Genomic DNA, 14,015 nt, shown 5'->3' on the forward strand with positions numbered 1-14,015 from the left:
GCCTGCACGGTACCATTCCACTGGTCGATGTCGGAGCCAACGTCGTACTGCATCAATAACTTCTTCATCATCCGCGTAGTGCGTCCCACGGATTGCGTCCTTCATTGGGCCAAACATATGGAAATCCGACGGTGCGAGATCGGGGCTGTAGGGTGCACGAGGGAGAACAGTCCACTGAAGTTTTGTGAGCTCCTATCGGGTGCGAAGACTTGTGTGAGGTCTTGCGTTGTCATGAAGAAGGAAAAGTTCGTTCAGATTTTTGTGCCTACGAACACGCTGAAGTCGTTTCTTCAATTTCTGAAGAGTAGCACAATACACTTCAGAGTTGATCGTTTGACCATGGGGAAGGACATCGAACAGAATAACCCCTTCAGTGTCCCAGAAGACTGTAACCATGACTTTACCGGCTGAGGGTATGGCTTTAAACTTTTTCTTGGTAGGGGAGTGGGTGTGGCGCCACTCCATTGATTGCCGTTTTGTTTCAGGTTCGAAGTGATGAACCCATGTTTCATCGCCTGTAACAATCTTTGACAAGAAATTGTCACCCTCAGCCACATGACGAGTAAGCAATTCCGCACAGATGGTTCTCCTTTGCTCTTTATGGTGTTCGGTTAGACAACGAGGGACATAGCGGGAACAAACCTTTGAATATCCCAACTGGTGAACAATTGTGACAGCACTACCAACAGAGATGTCAAGTTGAGCACTGAGTTGTTTGATGGTGATCCGTCGATCATCTCGAACGAGTGTGTTCGCACGCTCCGCCATTGCAGGAGTCACAGCTGTGCACGGCTGGCCCGCACGCGGGAGATCAGACAGTCTTGCTTGACCTTGCGGCGATGATGACACACGCTTTGCCCAACGACTCACCGTGCTTTTGTCCACTGCCAGATCACCGTAGACATTCTGCAAGCGCCTATGAATATCTGAGATTCCCTGGTTTTCCGCCAAAAGAAACTCGATCACTGCCCGTTGTTTGCAACGCACATCCGTTACAGACGCCAATTTAACAGCTCCGTACAGCGCTGCCACCTGTCGGAAGTCAATGAAACTATACGAGACGAAGCGGGAATGTTTGAAAATATTCCACAAGAAATTTCCGGTTTTTTCAACCAAAATTGTCCGAGAAAAAAAAATGTGTTGCATTACTTATTGAACTGCCCTCGTATATCTAATTAGGAGGTACTGAGTGGAATTTTGGCGAAAATAAATTTGTGAAATAAGTTTACTAAAAGAAGAAATCGATTGTCAGAACGCATTTTGAGACAGCAAGGAATCGTCAGTTTAGTACCGGAGGAAAGTGTGTGGACTAATACTTAAGTAACGGGGAGCAAGAGAGAAGTGCAGTAAACAGGTTGAAATGGATGTGAGTTCCAGCAGTTATTCAGAGATGAAGAAGCTTTCACAGCCAGAACAACAAGTGCAGGGTCATGGACTGTGCGGCTGGTCCCGGCGGAGGTTCGAGTCCTCCCTCGGGCATGAGTGTGTGAGTGTTTTTCCTTAGGATAGTTTAGGTTAAGTAGTGTGTAAGCTTAGGGACTGATGACCCTAGCAGTTTAAGTCCCATAAGATTTCACACACATTTGAACAACAAGTGCAGGATGTGCAATCAGAATTATATGTTTCATGATACCCCTTCAATTCATTGGACGTTCTACTGGCTATAGGTAAAATGTTTAAATAAATTAAAACGTTTAAACAAATTTTAATGCCACGAACGTTTTTCACCGTTGTTTGGATAATGTGTGTAGGTTAGAGGTTTTACCACATGTGCTCATATTTGCAGTCTGTGAAGATCAGGGTTTCACGAACCGTCGACGCCAAGAGAATTATAAAATCTCCTGTCGGTTGGCTTCGACTAACTCCAAATGATTTTTATTCGGCATATAAACTCCGTTTACTCGCTAATCTTGGAGGAGCACGTAATCGCAAATTGTTTCTTACCGATAACTGTTGCGCAGTACGATTACCATTACTATCATTATTTTTGTTATTTTAAGACTTCTTCGATATTCCTTCAGTTTCACGACAATATTGTTTTGTAAATGTAATAATTACACCGAATCAATGCAAGACGTTTTGCATGAGTTATTACTGATATGTAAAATTGTTACGTAAGGTTTCAGCAGCTAGGTGCTAACTGCAAGTCCTTGCTCTCATTACATGTAGCTGGACTTTTCATTCTGTAATATTTTGTAAGTAAATTCTTGTGAACAGTTACAGCGAGCAAGTTTTATTTATGACTTCGTAAAAATTTAGTTCAGTCTTTTCTATTTCTTGGAATGTCGGTACAAGGCCGTTGGCCAATCTACAGGAGGCTTCGAAGTGTAAAAGTTCCCTGATTTGGCGAGGTAGAAAGTAGCTCCTATACGTTATTTCCTTTCTCTGTTATTTAATAAAAATTCTTTTCTCTCAAAACCACCTTGTGTTTCAGTGTTACCAGTCCGGTGTCTGCATTCGATAACTCCATACGTCAAACACTACACTACATTTTTCACGTTTGCGCTTTAGTGGAGTTGATAGATCGACGCATTTACACAGTTACCGAGATAAAAACGAATGAGTGCGCAGCAGTACAACGGTTGAACGTGGTCAGAATGACACAGACAGCGGGAGGGAAAGAAATTGGACCTTTGATATTTTTATTTCGTCAGAGCGAAACACTTTTAGCTGCTGGTTCCGGAACCCTTTCCCCTAACTGGTGCCATCCGCGCCGGTAGCGAACAGACCGTCCATTATAAGGGTCGTCAAGCGTTAGGGCAGCGTAGGAGGCTATGAAATATGATTACGCTCAACTTGAAAGCTGAGTCAAACGGCCAGCGCAACTCATGCGGAACGCGTAATAACTGTATTAGCGGATGATCGCCCGCAGGACGCTCCGCCAATCACAGGCTGCCACGTGGCGCGCGCTCCGGCCAATTACGGGCCGCTGGAGCGTGGCTCTTTTATTGCTTTGACGGCGGACAGACGCACTCACTCTGGCGGAATCCACCGCCACCGCTTTGCCGGATAATTAAAATTCTGCGACTGCGTCCAGGTCGATTCCTCTTCCTGTTTTCCTCTTAAGGATCTCGTCCCGCAGCCCAAATTCACTGAAAGTAGGTAATGGACCTTCTCTGAGAGATGATAACTTGCATGGAAGCTTCAGTAACTACTGGTGTAGAGCTATTCATGTCCAACGGGAGCGTGTATACAGGGTGGTCCATTGATCGTCACCGGGCCAAATATCTCACGAAATAAGCGTCAAACGAAAAAACTACGAAGAACGAAACTTGTCTAGCTTGAAGGGGGAAACCAGATGGCGCTATGGTTGGCCCGCTAGATGCCGCTGCCATAGGTCAAATGGATATCAACTGCGTTTTTAAAAATAGGAACCCCTATTTTTTATTGCATATTCGTGTAGTACGTAAATAAATATGAATGTTTTAGTTAGACTACTTTTTTCGCTTTGTGATAGATGACGCTGTAATAGTCACAAACATATGGCTCACAATTGTAGACGAACAGTTTGTAACAGGTAGGTTTTTTATATTAAAATACAGAACGTAGGTACGTTTGAACATTTTATTTCGGTTGTTCCAATGTGATACATGTGCCAATGTGAACTTATCATTTCTGAGAACGCATGCTGTTACAGCGTGATTACCTGTAAACAACACATTAATGTAATAAATGCTCAAAATGATGTCCGTCAACCTGAATGCATTTGGCAATGCGTGTAACGACTTTCCACTCAACAGCGTTATGTTCGCACATCCATTGACAATGCACTGACGCATGTTGTCAGGCGTTGTCGGTGGATCACGATAACAAATATCATTCAACTTCCCCCACAGAAAGAAATCCAGGGACATCAGATTCGGTGAACGTGCGGGCCATGGTATGGTGCTCCGACGATTAATCCACCTGTAATGAAATATGCTATTCAATACCGCTTCAACCGCACCCGATCTATGTGCCGGACATCCATCATGTTGGAAGTACATCGCCATACTGTCATGCAGTGAAACTTCTTGTAGTAACATCGGTAGAACATTACGTAGGAAATCAGCATACATTGCACCATTTAGATTGCCATCGATAAAATGGGGGCCAATTATCCTTCCTCCCATAATGCCGCACCATACATTAACCCGCGAGGGTCGCTGATGTTTCACTTGTCGCAGCCATCGTGGATTTTCCGTTGCCCAATAGTGCATATTACGTCGGCTTACGTTACCGCTGTTGGTGAAAGACGCTCCGTCGTTAAATAGAACGCGCGCAAAAAATCTGTCATCGTCCCGTAATTTCTCTTGTGCCCGGTGGCAGAACTGTACACGACGTTCAAAGTCGTCGCCATGCAATTCCTGGTGCATAGAAATATGGTACGGGTGCAATCGATGTTGATGCAGCATTCTCAACACCGACGTTTTTGAGATTCCCCATTCTCGCGCAGTTTGTCGGCTACTGATGTGCGGCTTAGCCTCGACAGCAGCTAAAACACCTACTTGGGCATCATCATTTGTTGCAGGTCGTGGTTGAAGTTTGACATGTGGCTAAACACTTCCTGTTTCCTCAAATAACGTAATTATCCCGCGAACGGTCCGGACACTTGGATGATGTCGTCCAGGATACCGAGCAGCATACATAGCACACGCCCGTTGGGCATTTTGATCACAATAGCCATACATCAACACGATATCGACCTTTCCCGCAGTTGGTAAACGGTTAATTTTGACACGGGTAATGTATCACGAAGCAAATACCGTCCGCACTGGAAGAAAGTTACGTGATACCACGTACATATACGTTTGTGACTATTACAGCGCCATCTATCACAAAGCGAAAAAAGTGGTCCAACTAAAACATTCATGTTTCTTTACGTTCTACACGAATATGTAATAAAAGTAGGGGTTCTTATTTAAACAAACGCAGTTGTATCCGTTTGAACTATGGCAGCGCCATTTAGCGGGCCAACCATAGCGCCATCTGGTTTCCCCCTTCAGGCAAGACAAGGTTCGTTCTTTGTAGTTTTTTCGTTTGTTGCTTATTTCGTTAGATATTTCGCCCGGTCACTATCAATGGACCACCCTGTATATGAGCTCATACCACTACTACATCTAGTATGTCCATACTTCTAGTTTACATCCACACGAGTGCTCTACAAATTACTGAAAACTACTCTCAATATGTTGGCGAAACTACAGGTTTCCAGTCTCTGGGACGCGTAAAATATCATCTGAAATCGTAGTGAATGCGTTCTCAGAAAATTATTTTGAACAACTAGTTGAGAAGCCCACTCGACTTGCAAATGGTTGTGAAAACATACTCGACCTCTTATCTCTTAGTGACAAATAATCCTGAGCAGATAGGCAGCATCATCATGAATGCAGAGATTAGTGCACAAGGCTGCTGTTGTGAGACTAAATGCCGTAACATCAGAACCCAACAAAGTTAAACTCAAAATACATCTACCTAGAAATACAGGTAAAAAATTCGCTTGACGCCTTCCTAAGAGGCAGTCTCCACTCTCACCAATCTATGTAAGCGTAGAAGAGATACGTTTTAAATTCGAAGAAAAAGTGTCGACGGCAGCTGAGAGACATATACCAAATAAATTAATAAGCAACAGTACTGATCGTCCATGGTACAGAAAACAGGTCAGAACACCATTGCAGAGGCAGCGAAAAAAGCATGCGAAATTCGAAAGAATGTAAATGTCCTAAAGACTGGCGAAGCTTTAGAGAAGCTCGAAATTCAGCATGACCTTATCTGCGAGATTCTTTTAATAGTTTCCACAACGAAACCCTGTCTCGCAATCTGGCAGAAAACCCAAAGAGATTCTGGTCGTAAGTAAAGTACACCAGCAAAGACGCAATCAACACCTACCCTGTGCGATTCCAATGGTGTCGTTACTGAGGACAGCGCCACTAAAGCAGAATTAATTTCCGAAATTCCTTCACGAAAGAAGAAGAAGTAAATATTTCAGAATTCAAATCAAGAACTATTGTCTATATGAATAAATTATAAGTAGATGTCCTCAGTGTAGTGAAGTAACTCATATCACTTAATGAAGGCAAGACCTCCGGTGCAGACCGTATACCAGTCATGTTCCTTTCAGAGTTTGCTGATACAGCAGCTCCATTCTTGGCAGTCATATACAACCGCTCGCTCATCGAAAGATCCGTGCCTAAAGACTGGAAAGTTGCACAAGCGCTAATATCCAAGAAAGGAAATAGGAGTAATCCGCTGAATTACAGACCCATATCATTAACATCAATCTGCGATAGGATTCTGGGACTTATATTCGAACATTATGATTTACCTCTAAAAAACAATTTATTAACACATAGTCAATGCGGATTCAGAAAATATCATTCTTGCGAAAGACAAGTGACTCTTTATTCTCACGAAATAATGAGTGTTATCGGCAGGAGATGCCAAATTGTTTCCATATTTTTAGATCTCTAGAACGCTTTTGACACCGTTCCTCACAAGCGACTTCTATTGACATTTTGTGCCTATGAAATATAATCTCAGTTGTGCGACTGGTTTCGTGATATCCTACCTTTCGTAAATGGTTCAGAAACGTTGCCTTCTAAACTTTTTTTTACCACTAGAAACAACGAATTTGACAGGAGATACCAAAACAGGAAGTGTGGAAGTAACAACTTTCTGGTGTATAAGCTCTGAGCCATTTACATAATCGTAAGTCCTCTAAACGGAATGAAATTACGGACACATCCAAAACCTGAGTGGCTATACCGATCAGTACACAGAGATTGGAGACTATTGGATAAGTACAGCAGAAGTAATGTATGTCTTGGCACAAAAATACCGCGTGACTCGTACCCAAGCCTCATTTCTATTTTTTGCTATATCATTCCGTTTGATAACAGTCACCTGAAGCTCTGAGAGGGAACTTATATCGGTTACTTGTCTGTCGCCCGTATGGATACCGTTCCTGATACAAATGTAGTGCGGGTTTCATAAAACGAATCTGTAGGGGCAGCTGAATCATGGAGTATAGTCTACCACTTATCCTGACCACCTCAAACAATTTTTAATCCAGAAACACAATAAAAAAATGTATCAAGCAAATTTTGCTTAGCTATCAGGGGAAAAACAGAAAACGGAACTGGATTGGACATTGTTTGAGGAGGGATTGTTTATTGAAGGAAGGAATAGAAGGAATAATGGAGGGAAAAAGGGGAAGAAGAAAAAGAAGATATCAAATGCTGGACAATATCAAAGGAGGCAAATATTCAGAAATGAAAAGACTGGCTATGGACAGACAAAAGTGGAAGAGGCTTAACCCATGACAAGACCTGCCGCGAGGCAGAATACCATACACGCATTAACCAGCATTATAGCTTTTCTTATAACTTTATCTCTTACGAAGACAGGAACGGCAGTACGTCTTTTGTAAATTGTATCTTCTATTTTTTATTGGGTAATCCACTTCCTCTCTTCAACTCCTGTTCAAAAACGGACCATAGTGTACCATCCATATAAACATGTCACTATTACAAACGTACATAAACTTCACTTTGTCTCTTCTTTACAAGCACACAGTGCAGGTACCTTGGGTAAGGTAACTCGTTCACTTGCTGGAGCTGACAGCGAACGAATGGAAGAAGGAAAATGCACACTGATCATTCAGTCCTCCATCTTTAGTTGAAGTACACCGACGAAGAGAAGGTCCAAACAGCAGTACGATATGGATAAATGTAGTACGATAGCGAAGGACTGTTAACGATAGTTTGTGTACGGTAAAAGCAGTATTTAATTAAAAACTGCCTTATGACTTTTGTTGTGGATGAAGGTAGGTGTAAAGCTACCCAGGCCTACTAGACCCACCTCCTTGAGATCTTTTCTCGTCTTGTTGTGACAACTGCACTGACTTCGCTAACTCGCAGGAGCTAGCTTCAGACAGAGAGGCGAGACACAACCGGACTGAATCCGTGTCGCGGAGGTTTCTGTCGATATTTTGGCCTGGTGATTGTATGTGCGAAAAGAAGAAGAATCTGTGAGAAATATAAATAAATGAGGATCCTCCACACCAAACTTTCATATTTAGACTGTGTATGTACAACGAAGATTTATAATGCTTTGTACTTTTTACTACCTGACAGCACTGACGTCGGATGGACTTTATCCTATTTAACACCGTAGTTTTAATATCGCCACGTAAGCTGTTAGAAATGTCCTTGAGACACCTCATAATGATCTGGATATGGAAATCGGCTTGAAGTAAAATAGTGTTTGTTAGCAGCTCTGGGCGGTTGAACTGTGAGCTTTCTAAATGAGATAACATCTTAAAAGGGCAGTTTTTCTGTACACTGCGAAGTGATCAGGATTACCTACATAGCCATTTAACCTACTGAGTCACAAGTGATCGCAACATAAACAATTATGTGTGACGATTTTCCTCTTGTATACAGTTGTGCTTCGTCTTATAGCGTCTAAGACAACAAGGCAGCAAGCACGTAAAGGAAGGTCAGAAATATGTTATTTTGTCGTGAGCAAAGCATCCATCCCAGTGAAAGAGCCCATCCGTAAAAGCATATCAGAAATGACACAGTTAGACGACACTTCTGTAAGTTCGCATTCAGATGGCAATGCAGCTGCCCGGCACACTATGTTCCATACTTTTGTGGAGGAGTTGCTGTAGGTACCAGAAACTGTTGAGGAGAGGGAGACAGAAACTCACATTTCATTAAGTGTGAGAACCAATTAGGCTAAAGCTTCATTTGAAAAATACTTTAATGTGTTGCATAGTGAATTACGATGTACAGAGTCTGAGAAAGTAGTATTTGGACACTGTAAGGCTATTGTCTCACCAACTGTAATTTCTGGAAACACTGAGTGCGGTAAGGTCAAATAATATGACGAGCTTAGGATTAGGTTATCAAAAATTAATTTAGTTTATGTTGGGACACATGTGATACAACCGAGCGTGGTCGCTCAGACACTGTACACGAATTCCGGAGAACGAAGGGCTGTTCAAAATCCGTCCGCCCATCGAGATTTAGGTTTTCCGTGATTTCTCTAACTATTTAAGGTAAATGCCAGGGTCGTTACCTTGAAGCAAAGGGTACGGCCCATTTCTTTTCACGTCCTTCAGTAATACCAGAATGCACTGTCGACGGGATGCCTGGAACCGGCTCACCTAACACGACATTCCCTACATTTAGCAGTACGAGTATCATCGGCTTCGGTATCTTGGGGCAAGAATCAAAGCTTTCTTGCGCCATTATTTTGCTATCTTCGAGAGGGAAACATGTAAATTAACAAAAGAAGTACAAAACCAGCTAATATACAGGGTGATTATAATTAAAGCTAACTTTCAAACTGCTGTAGAAATAACACCACTGGTCAGAATATTATCGGAGAAGGGGGAAAACGTATGGCGGAAGAAAAATAAATAGTTACAAAATGTAGCAATAGATGGCGTTGTAAGCCTCATAATTTAATAGTGGTCGATTGCAAATGACATATGAATCAAACACAATGCCTAAGGTATACCTTCGACGTTAAACAAGCTGTACTACCCAGTGTGCGTGAGTGTACAGGTGTGATACTATTAGATAAGCCCATCCACCATGGTAAGGTCACATCACAACGGATGGGAAAAATTGATTTTTAATTGCCCTGAGGCCAAAACAGCAAAAAACGATCAATCACATCGGTTTTTAATTTTCCTAAGACCAAAAACCGGCTAAAAAGCATAAACCAAAATCAAATCGGATTATTAATTTCCGTGTGACTGCCGTAAAACATGTCCAATATGCTGTCCACCGTTTTCTGCAACAAGCTGAAATCGAGAACCAGCATGTTCCACAACTGATCAAAGTGTTTCCGGTGTCACATTCAGAATGTGTTGCGCAATGCAGCTAAGTTTGCAATCGGAACACTGAACACAACATCTTTCAGATAGACCCAGAGCCAGAAGTCATACGGATTAAGATCAGGTTAAGAGAGGAGAAGTTACATCACTGCACGAAGCAGACAGGGTAACGTACTGCTGCTCCGGCCTTGTCAGGGCGTACAAATCACAATCGCCACTTGTTCGCAGCTGCATCTTTATAGACTTCTGTAGATTATCGATCAAAGTCTGCTCAGCCTCAAATCAATTCAGATTGCTTTATCCACATTTTTAGGGCCAGAGTACTTGACTGACTTTTGCCACCCAGCATCCTTGTGCATTGTAGTTTTAAACCACCTGTAATTGTTGACGATATTCTATCATAACGCGTTTTGCATAAATTATGTCAGTCTTTGTTTTTGGGAAAATAAATGTTGTCAGTAAACTAGATTTTGCATACATTCTCGATCATTTTTTTATATAGCTCCCAAACAGGTTAACTTTCAACGTGATTGGGGCGGCTAGTCTGTAGGGAAATGGCATTTCCGAAGTGGCACTTCAGTAGCTGCTTAACTGGATTTGCAATGTGTGGAGATGGGCCGTCTTGCATAAAAATATCCCATCCACACATCCACACTGTTGGAGAGCTGGAATGACGTGGTTGTGCAAGAGACACTCATAGCGTTTACGAGCGTCCGTACAGGTAAAAGGACCGGAAGCACCTGCTTCTTCGATAAAATATGGCTCTATGATAAATGATGCCGTAAACCCCCACCACACAGTGACCTTTTCAGGATTTAGTGGCATGGTTGATTTTCGTGTGAATTTTCCTTTGCCCATATTCGACAATTCTGTGTACAGACATATCCTGTCAGATGGAAGTGGGTTTCGTCTGTCGACAAAATCTTCCACTGCCAATCATTGTCCACTTCCATGCGAGCAAGAAATTCTAAAGCTAAGGTCTCTCTTGCTGGTAGGTCAACAGGAAGCAACCCGTGCGCATGGATAATTTTGAATGGATAGCAAAGAATGATATTTCGTAGGATTTTACGCACATGGGTTATGTCCAATATTCAGACGATTCTCCGAGCACTAAACGTTTGCACGTTCCCTCCCTCTATCAGGTTGCACACCAAAAGAACCAGTCTTTTCGAATTTCCGATTCATTTCCTCCAGACCCACTGCAGTCATCAGACCAGCGCCTTATTTAAACCCTTCAGTGTCTGGAACTTCTGCACAGCGACGTGTGTACAGTCGTCATTCTTGTAATGCAGTTTTACAAGCAGAGCGCGAACCTGCATTGAGACAGTCATGGCGATCGTCGCAAACGTGATAGGAGGAAAAGCCAAGTACCTGGTGTGTTGATAACAAATTCAGTGAGTCGTGCGCATGACAGGTGTTTTCATTTACGTATTCTGACACATACAGCGCCATCTATTGATCAATTTTCGCATTATTTTTTTCTTCTGCCATACATTTTCCCCCTCTCCGATAATATTCCGTTGAAATTTGACGTCATTATGACCAGTGGTGTTATTTCTACATCGTTTTGAAAGTTTAATTATAATCATTCTGTGCATTTACAGGCGAAAATACAGAACACGAGTCTTAATAACTTCTTTTTTATTTTTATTTATTTCGTAAGCGCCCAGAACAAAGCAAGATTCGAATAACTAGGATTGTGTTGCATGAGATTGTTCACTGTGCAAGATGTGTAAAACAGAGAGCCTCGGAGCTTGTACAAATCATCTGTATGGAACTCTGTTGTCTAATGTTCTTCTTGTCTCTTCCCAATACCAACTATAGCCTGTTTAGTGCAGCTCAGACCACTCAGACTCCATTGCATAAATGACAGAAAAAAATTCTGGTGCTATCGTGCGTTAGAAGGTGAGATGTCTTCCTCTTCCACAGCGGCGGCATTAACTTCTCACGTTGGACTGGAAACTATTTAAAGATAAGCAAAACAATTCTCTTAAATCTCAACTGGTACTGAGTCCATACAGAACGGGGTGCCATAAATGCAATTTATCTGTTGTAGCTGGCAGTAAACCTATGTCTACTTGTGTAGCGTGATATCACCTGTGCCTGACTTTTATCTATCTGCCATTTAATGTGCTACATACTTCATGAAACATGAGCATCTTGAGTGAAAATGAAAATACTATGGAATAGTGGATATAAAAGCTTCGTGGATTTTTCTTGAAATACATGACAGAAAACAGACTGTATCAATACCATGATGACCATATAAGAGTGATTGGTAATGACAGTTTGTCTCAGTCAGACATAATGAATCTTAGTTTTCTATTTTGGATCCTCTATTGTTTTTGATATACGTAGACAATCTGTCACTGGAATTGTCAAAGGACGCAATTTTTTTTGCGTATGATAGAAATATAAGATTAAAAGATCCCAACAGTCTCCTTACTGAAAGGGCAGATAACGTAATGCTCGGAAACACCTACTGAGGGTTCAAACGAACAGTATTATCATTAAATTTTACAAGACACATTACATACAATTCAACTTTCACGAATACTGTTTTCAGAATACAGAAGGGTGCTGTAAGGATTATATTTTGTTTTAGTTCTAGAACATCCTTCAAAGATCTGCCAGCCCAAGTGACCGAGGTCGCTAAAGCACGATCAGCCGGTTCGAATCCTCCTCATGGATGAAATTTTGCCGGCCAGTGTGGCCGAGCGGTTCTAGGCGCTTCAGTCTGCAACCGCGCGACCTCTACAGTCACAGGTTCGAATCCTGCCTCAGGCATTGATGTGTGTGATGTCCTTATGTTAGTTAGGTTTAAGTAGTTCTAAGTTCTAGGGGAGTGATGACCTCAGATATGTAACACCCCACCCATCACTTATCTGATTTTGGCGTGTGTTCGCCCCAGCTAATTGACTAACAGATCAACAGAGAGTGCAAAACTGCTGCAATATCGTATAATGCAAAAAAAAATAATAAGGCCCTATGACTCCTGATTGAACTGCGGTAGCAGTGTTCACATTAATTGATTTAGAATATTAATTAAAAAGGGGTGCACGTTGATGTTATATTCAGCTATTGAACAGCAGATGCAAATGTTTAACATAAAATTAATTAAGAAAGTGACTTGGGATTTCAGCTACTTGATTGAAAACAGATGCGGTCGATTAGCACCAATTTATTTTAACTCCCGACCTTCAATCATCACATTACAAGACTCTCCTATCAGGCAGTGGTAATAAATTGCGTTTGCGTGGAGTAAAGCGCGATAATTAAAAAGTAATTCCTATCGACTGACCCAGGCGTAATGCAAAGTGCAAGAAGAATTCTACAATACACGGCCAATGAAACCCTCGTGGAAACTTTGTGGACGTGATCCAACAAATTAATCAGTGGCTGGAGCGGGCGCAATATCACCGAATACAGTGTGTGATGATGATGTTTGGTTTTGTGGGGCGCTCAACTGCGTGGTTATCAGCGCCCGTACAATTACCCAATCTTTACTCAGTCCAATTTCGCCACTGTCCTGGATGATGATGAAATGATGAGGACAACACAGACACCCAGTCATCTCAAGGCAGGTGAAAATCCCTGACCCCGCCGGGAATCGAACCCGGGACCCCGTGCTCGGGAAGCGAGAACGCTACCGCAAGACCACGAGCGGCGGACCGCCGAATACAGTGTGGCAGAGTGGCGTCATTGTGTGGAAGTCGGCCGACCTCGTGGTGCTGCAAGGCTGTGCTCGTCTATTCACTCCTAGCTATCTTGCTCAGTACATAGCTGAACCAAAACTTCCTATCTCCAAGCTCAATCGTTCCATTTGCTAAGTCCTAAACTGCAGAGATGCTCACTCTTTCTCAGGCAAGCTGAGTAAAGAACGCCACATCCGCATTCTAGGCAAGCTGGGAATGGAAGACCACTACGGGGACTTCTCCCAGCCTGCTCTTTGCCTCGGTTTCCCCTCCAGCAAAATCACTTACGCCAATTGCAGCGCAAGTCGCATTAATTATGCGTCGCTTCCCAGTGCCGACCAATACCTGCTCTAGGAAGTGAACAAATTCCCACAAAATTTCCCTTCCTCTCAACTTCTGCTATTTAGCTCCTCCCAGGCCACCCATCAAGGTTAGCATCTGCACAAAACACCAATTTTTCCGGAATTCTGACTCCCAGGAGAGTACTCCAA

Source organism: Schistocerca piceifrons, chromosome 5 (assembly GCF_021461385.2).
Source record: "Schistocerca piceifrons isolate TAMUIC-IGC-003096 chromosome 5, iqSchPice1.1, whole genome shotgun sequence".
Classification (NCBI taxonomy): Eukaryota; Metazoa; Arthropoda; class Insecta; order Orthoptera; family Acrididae; genus Schistocerca; species Schistocerca piceifrons.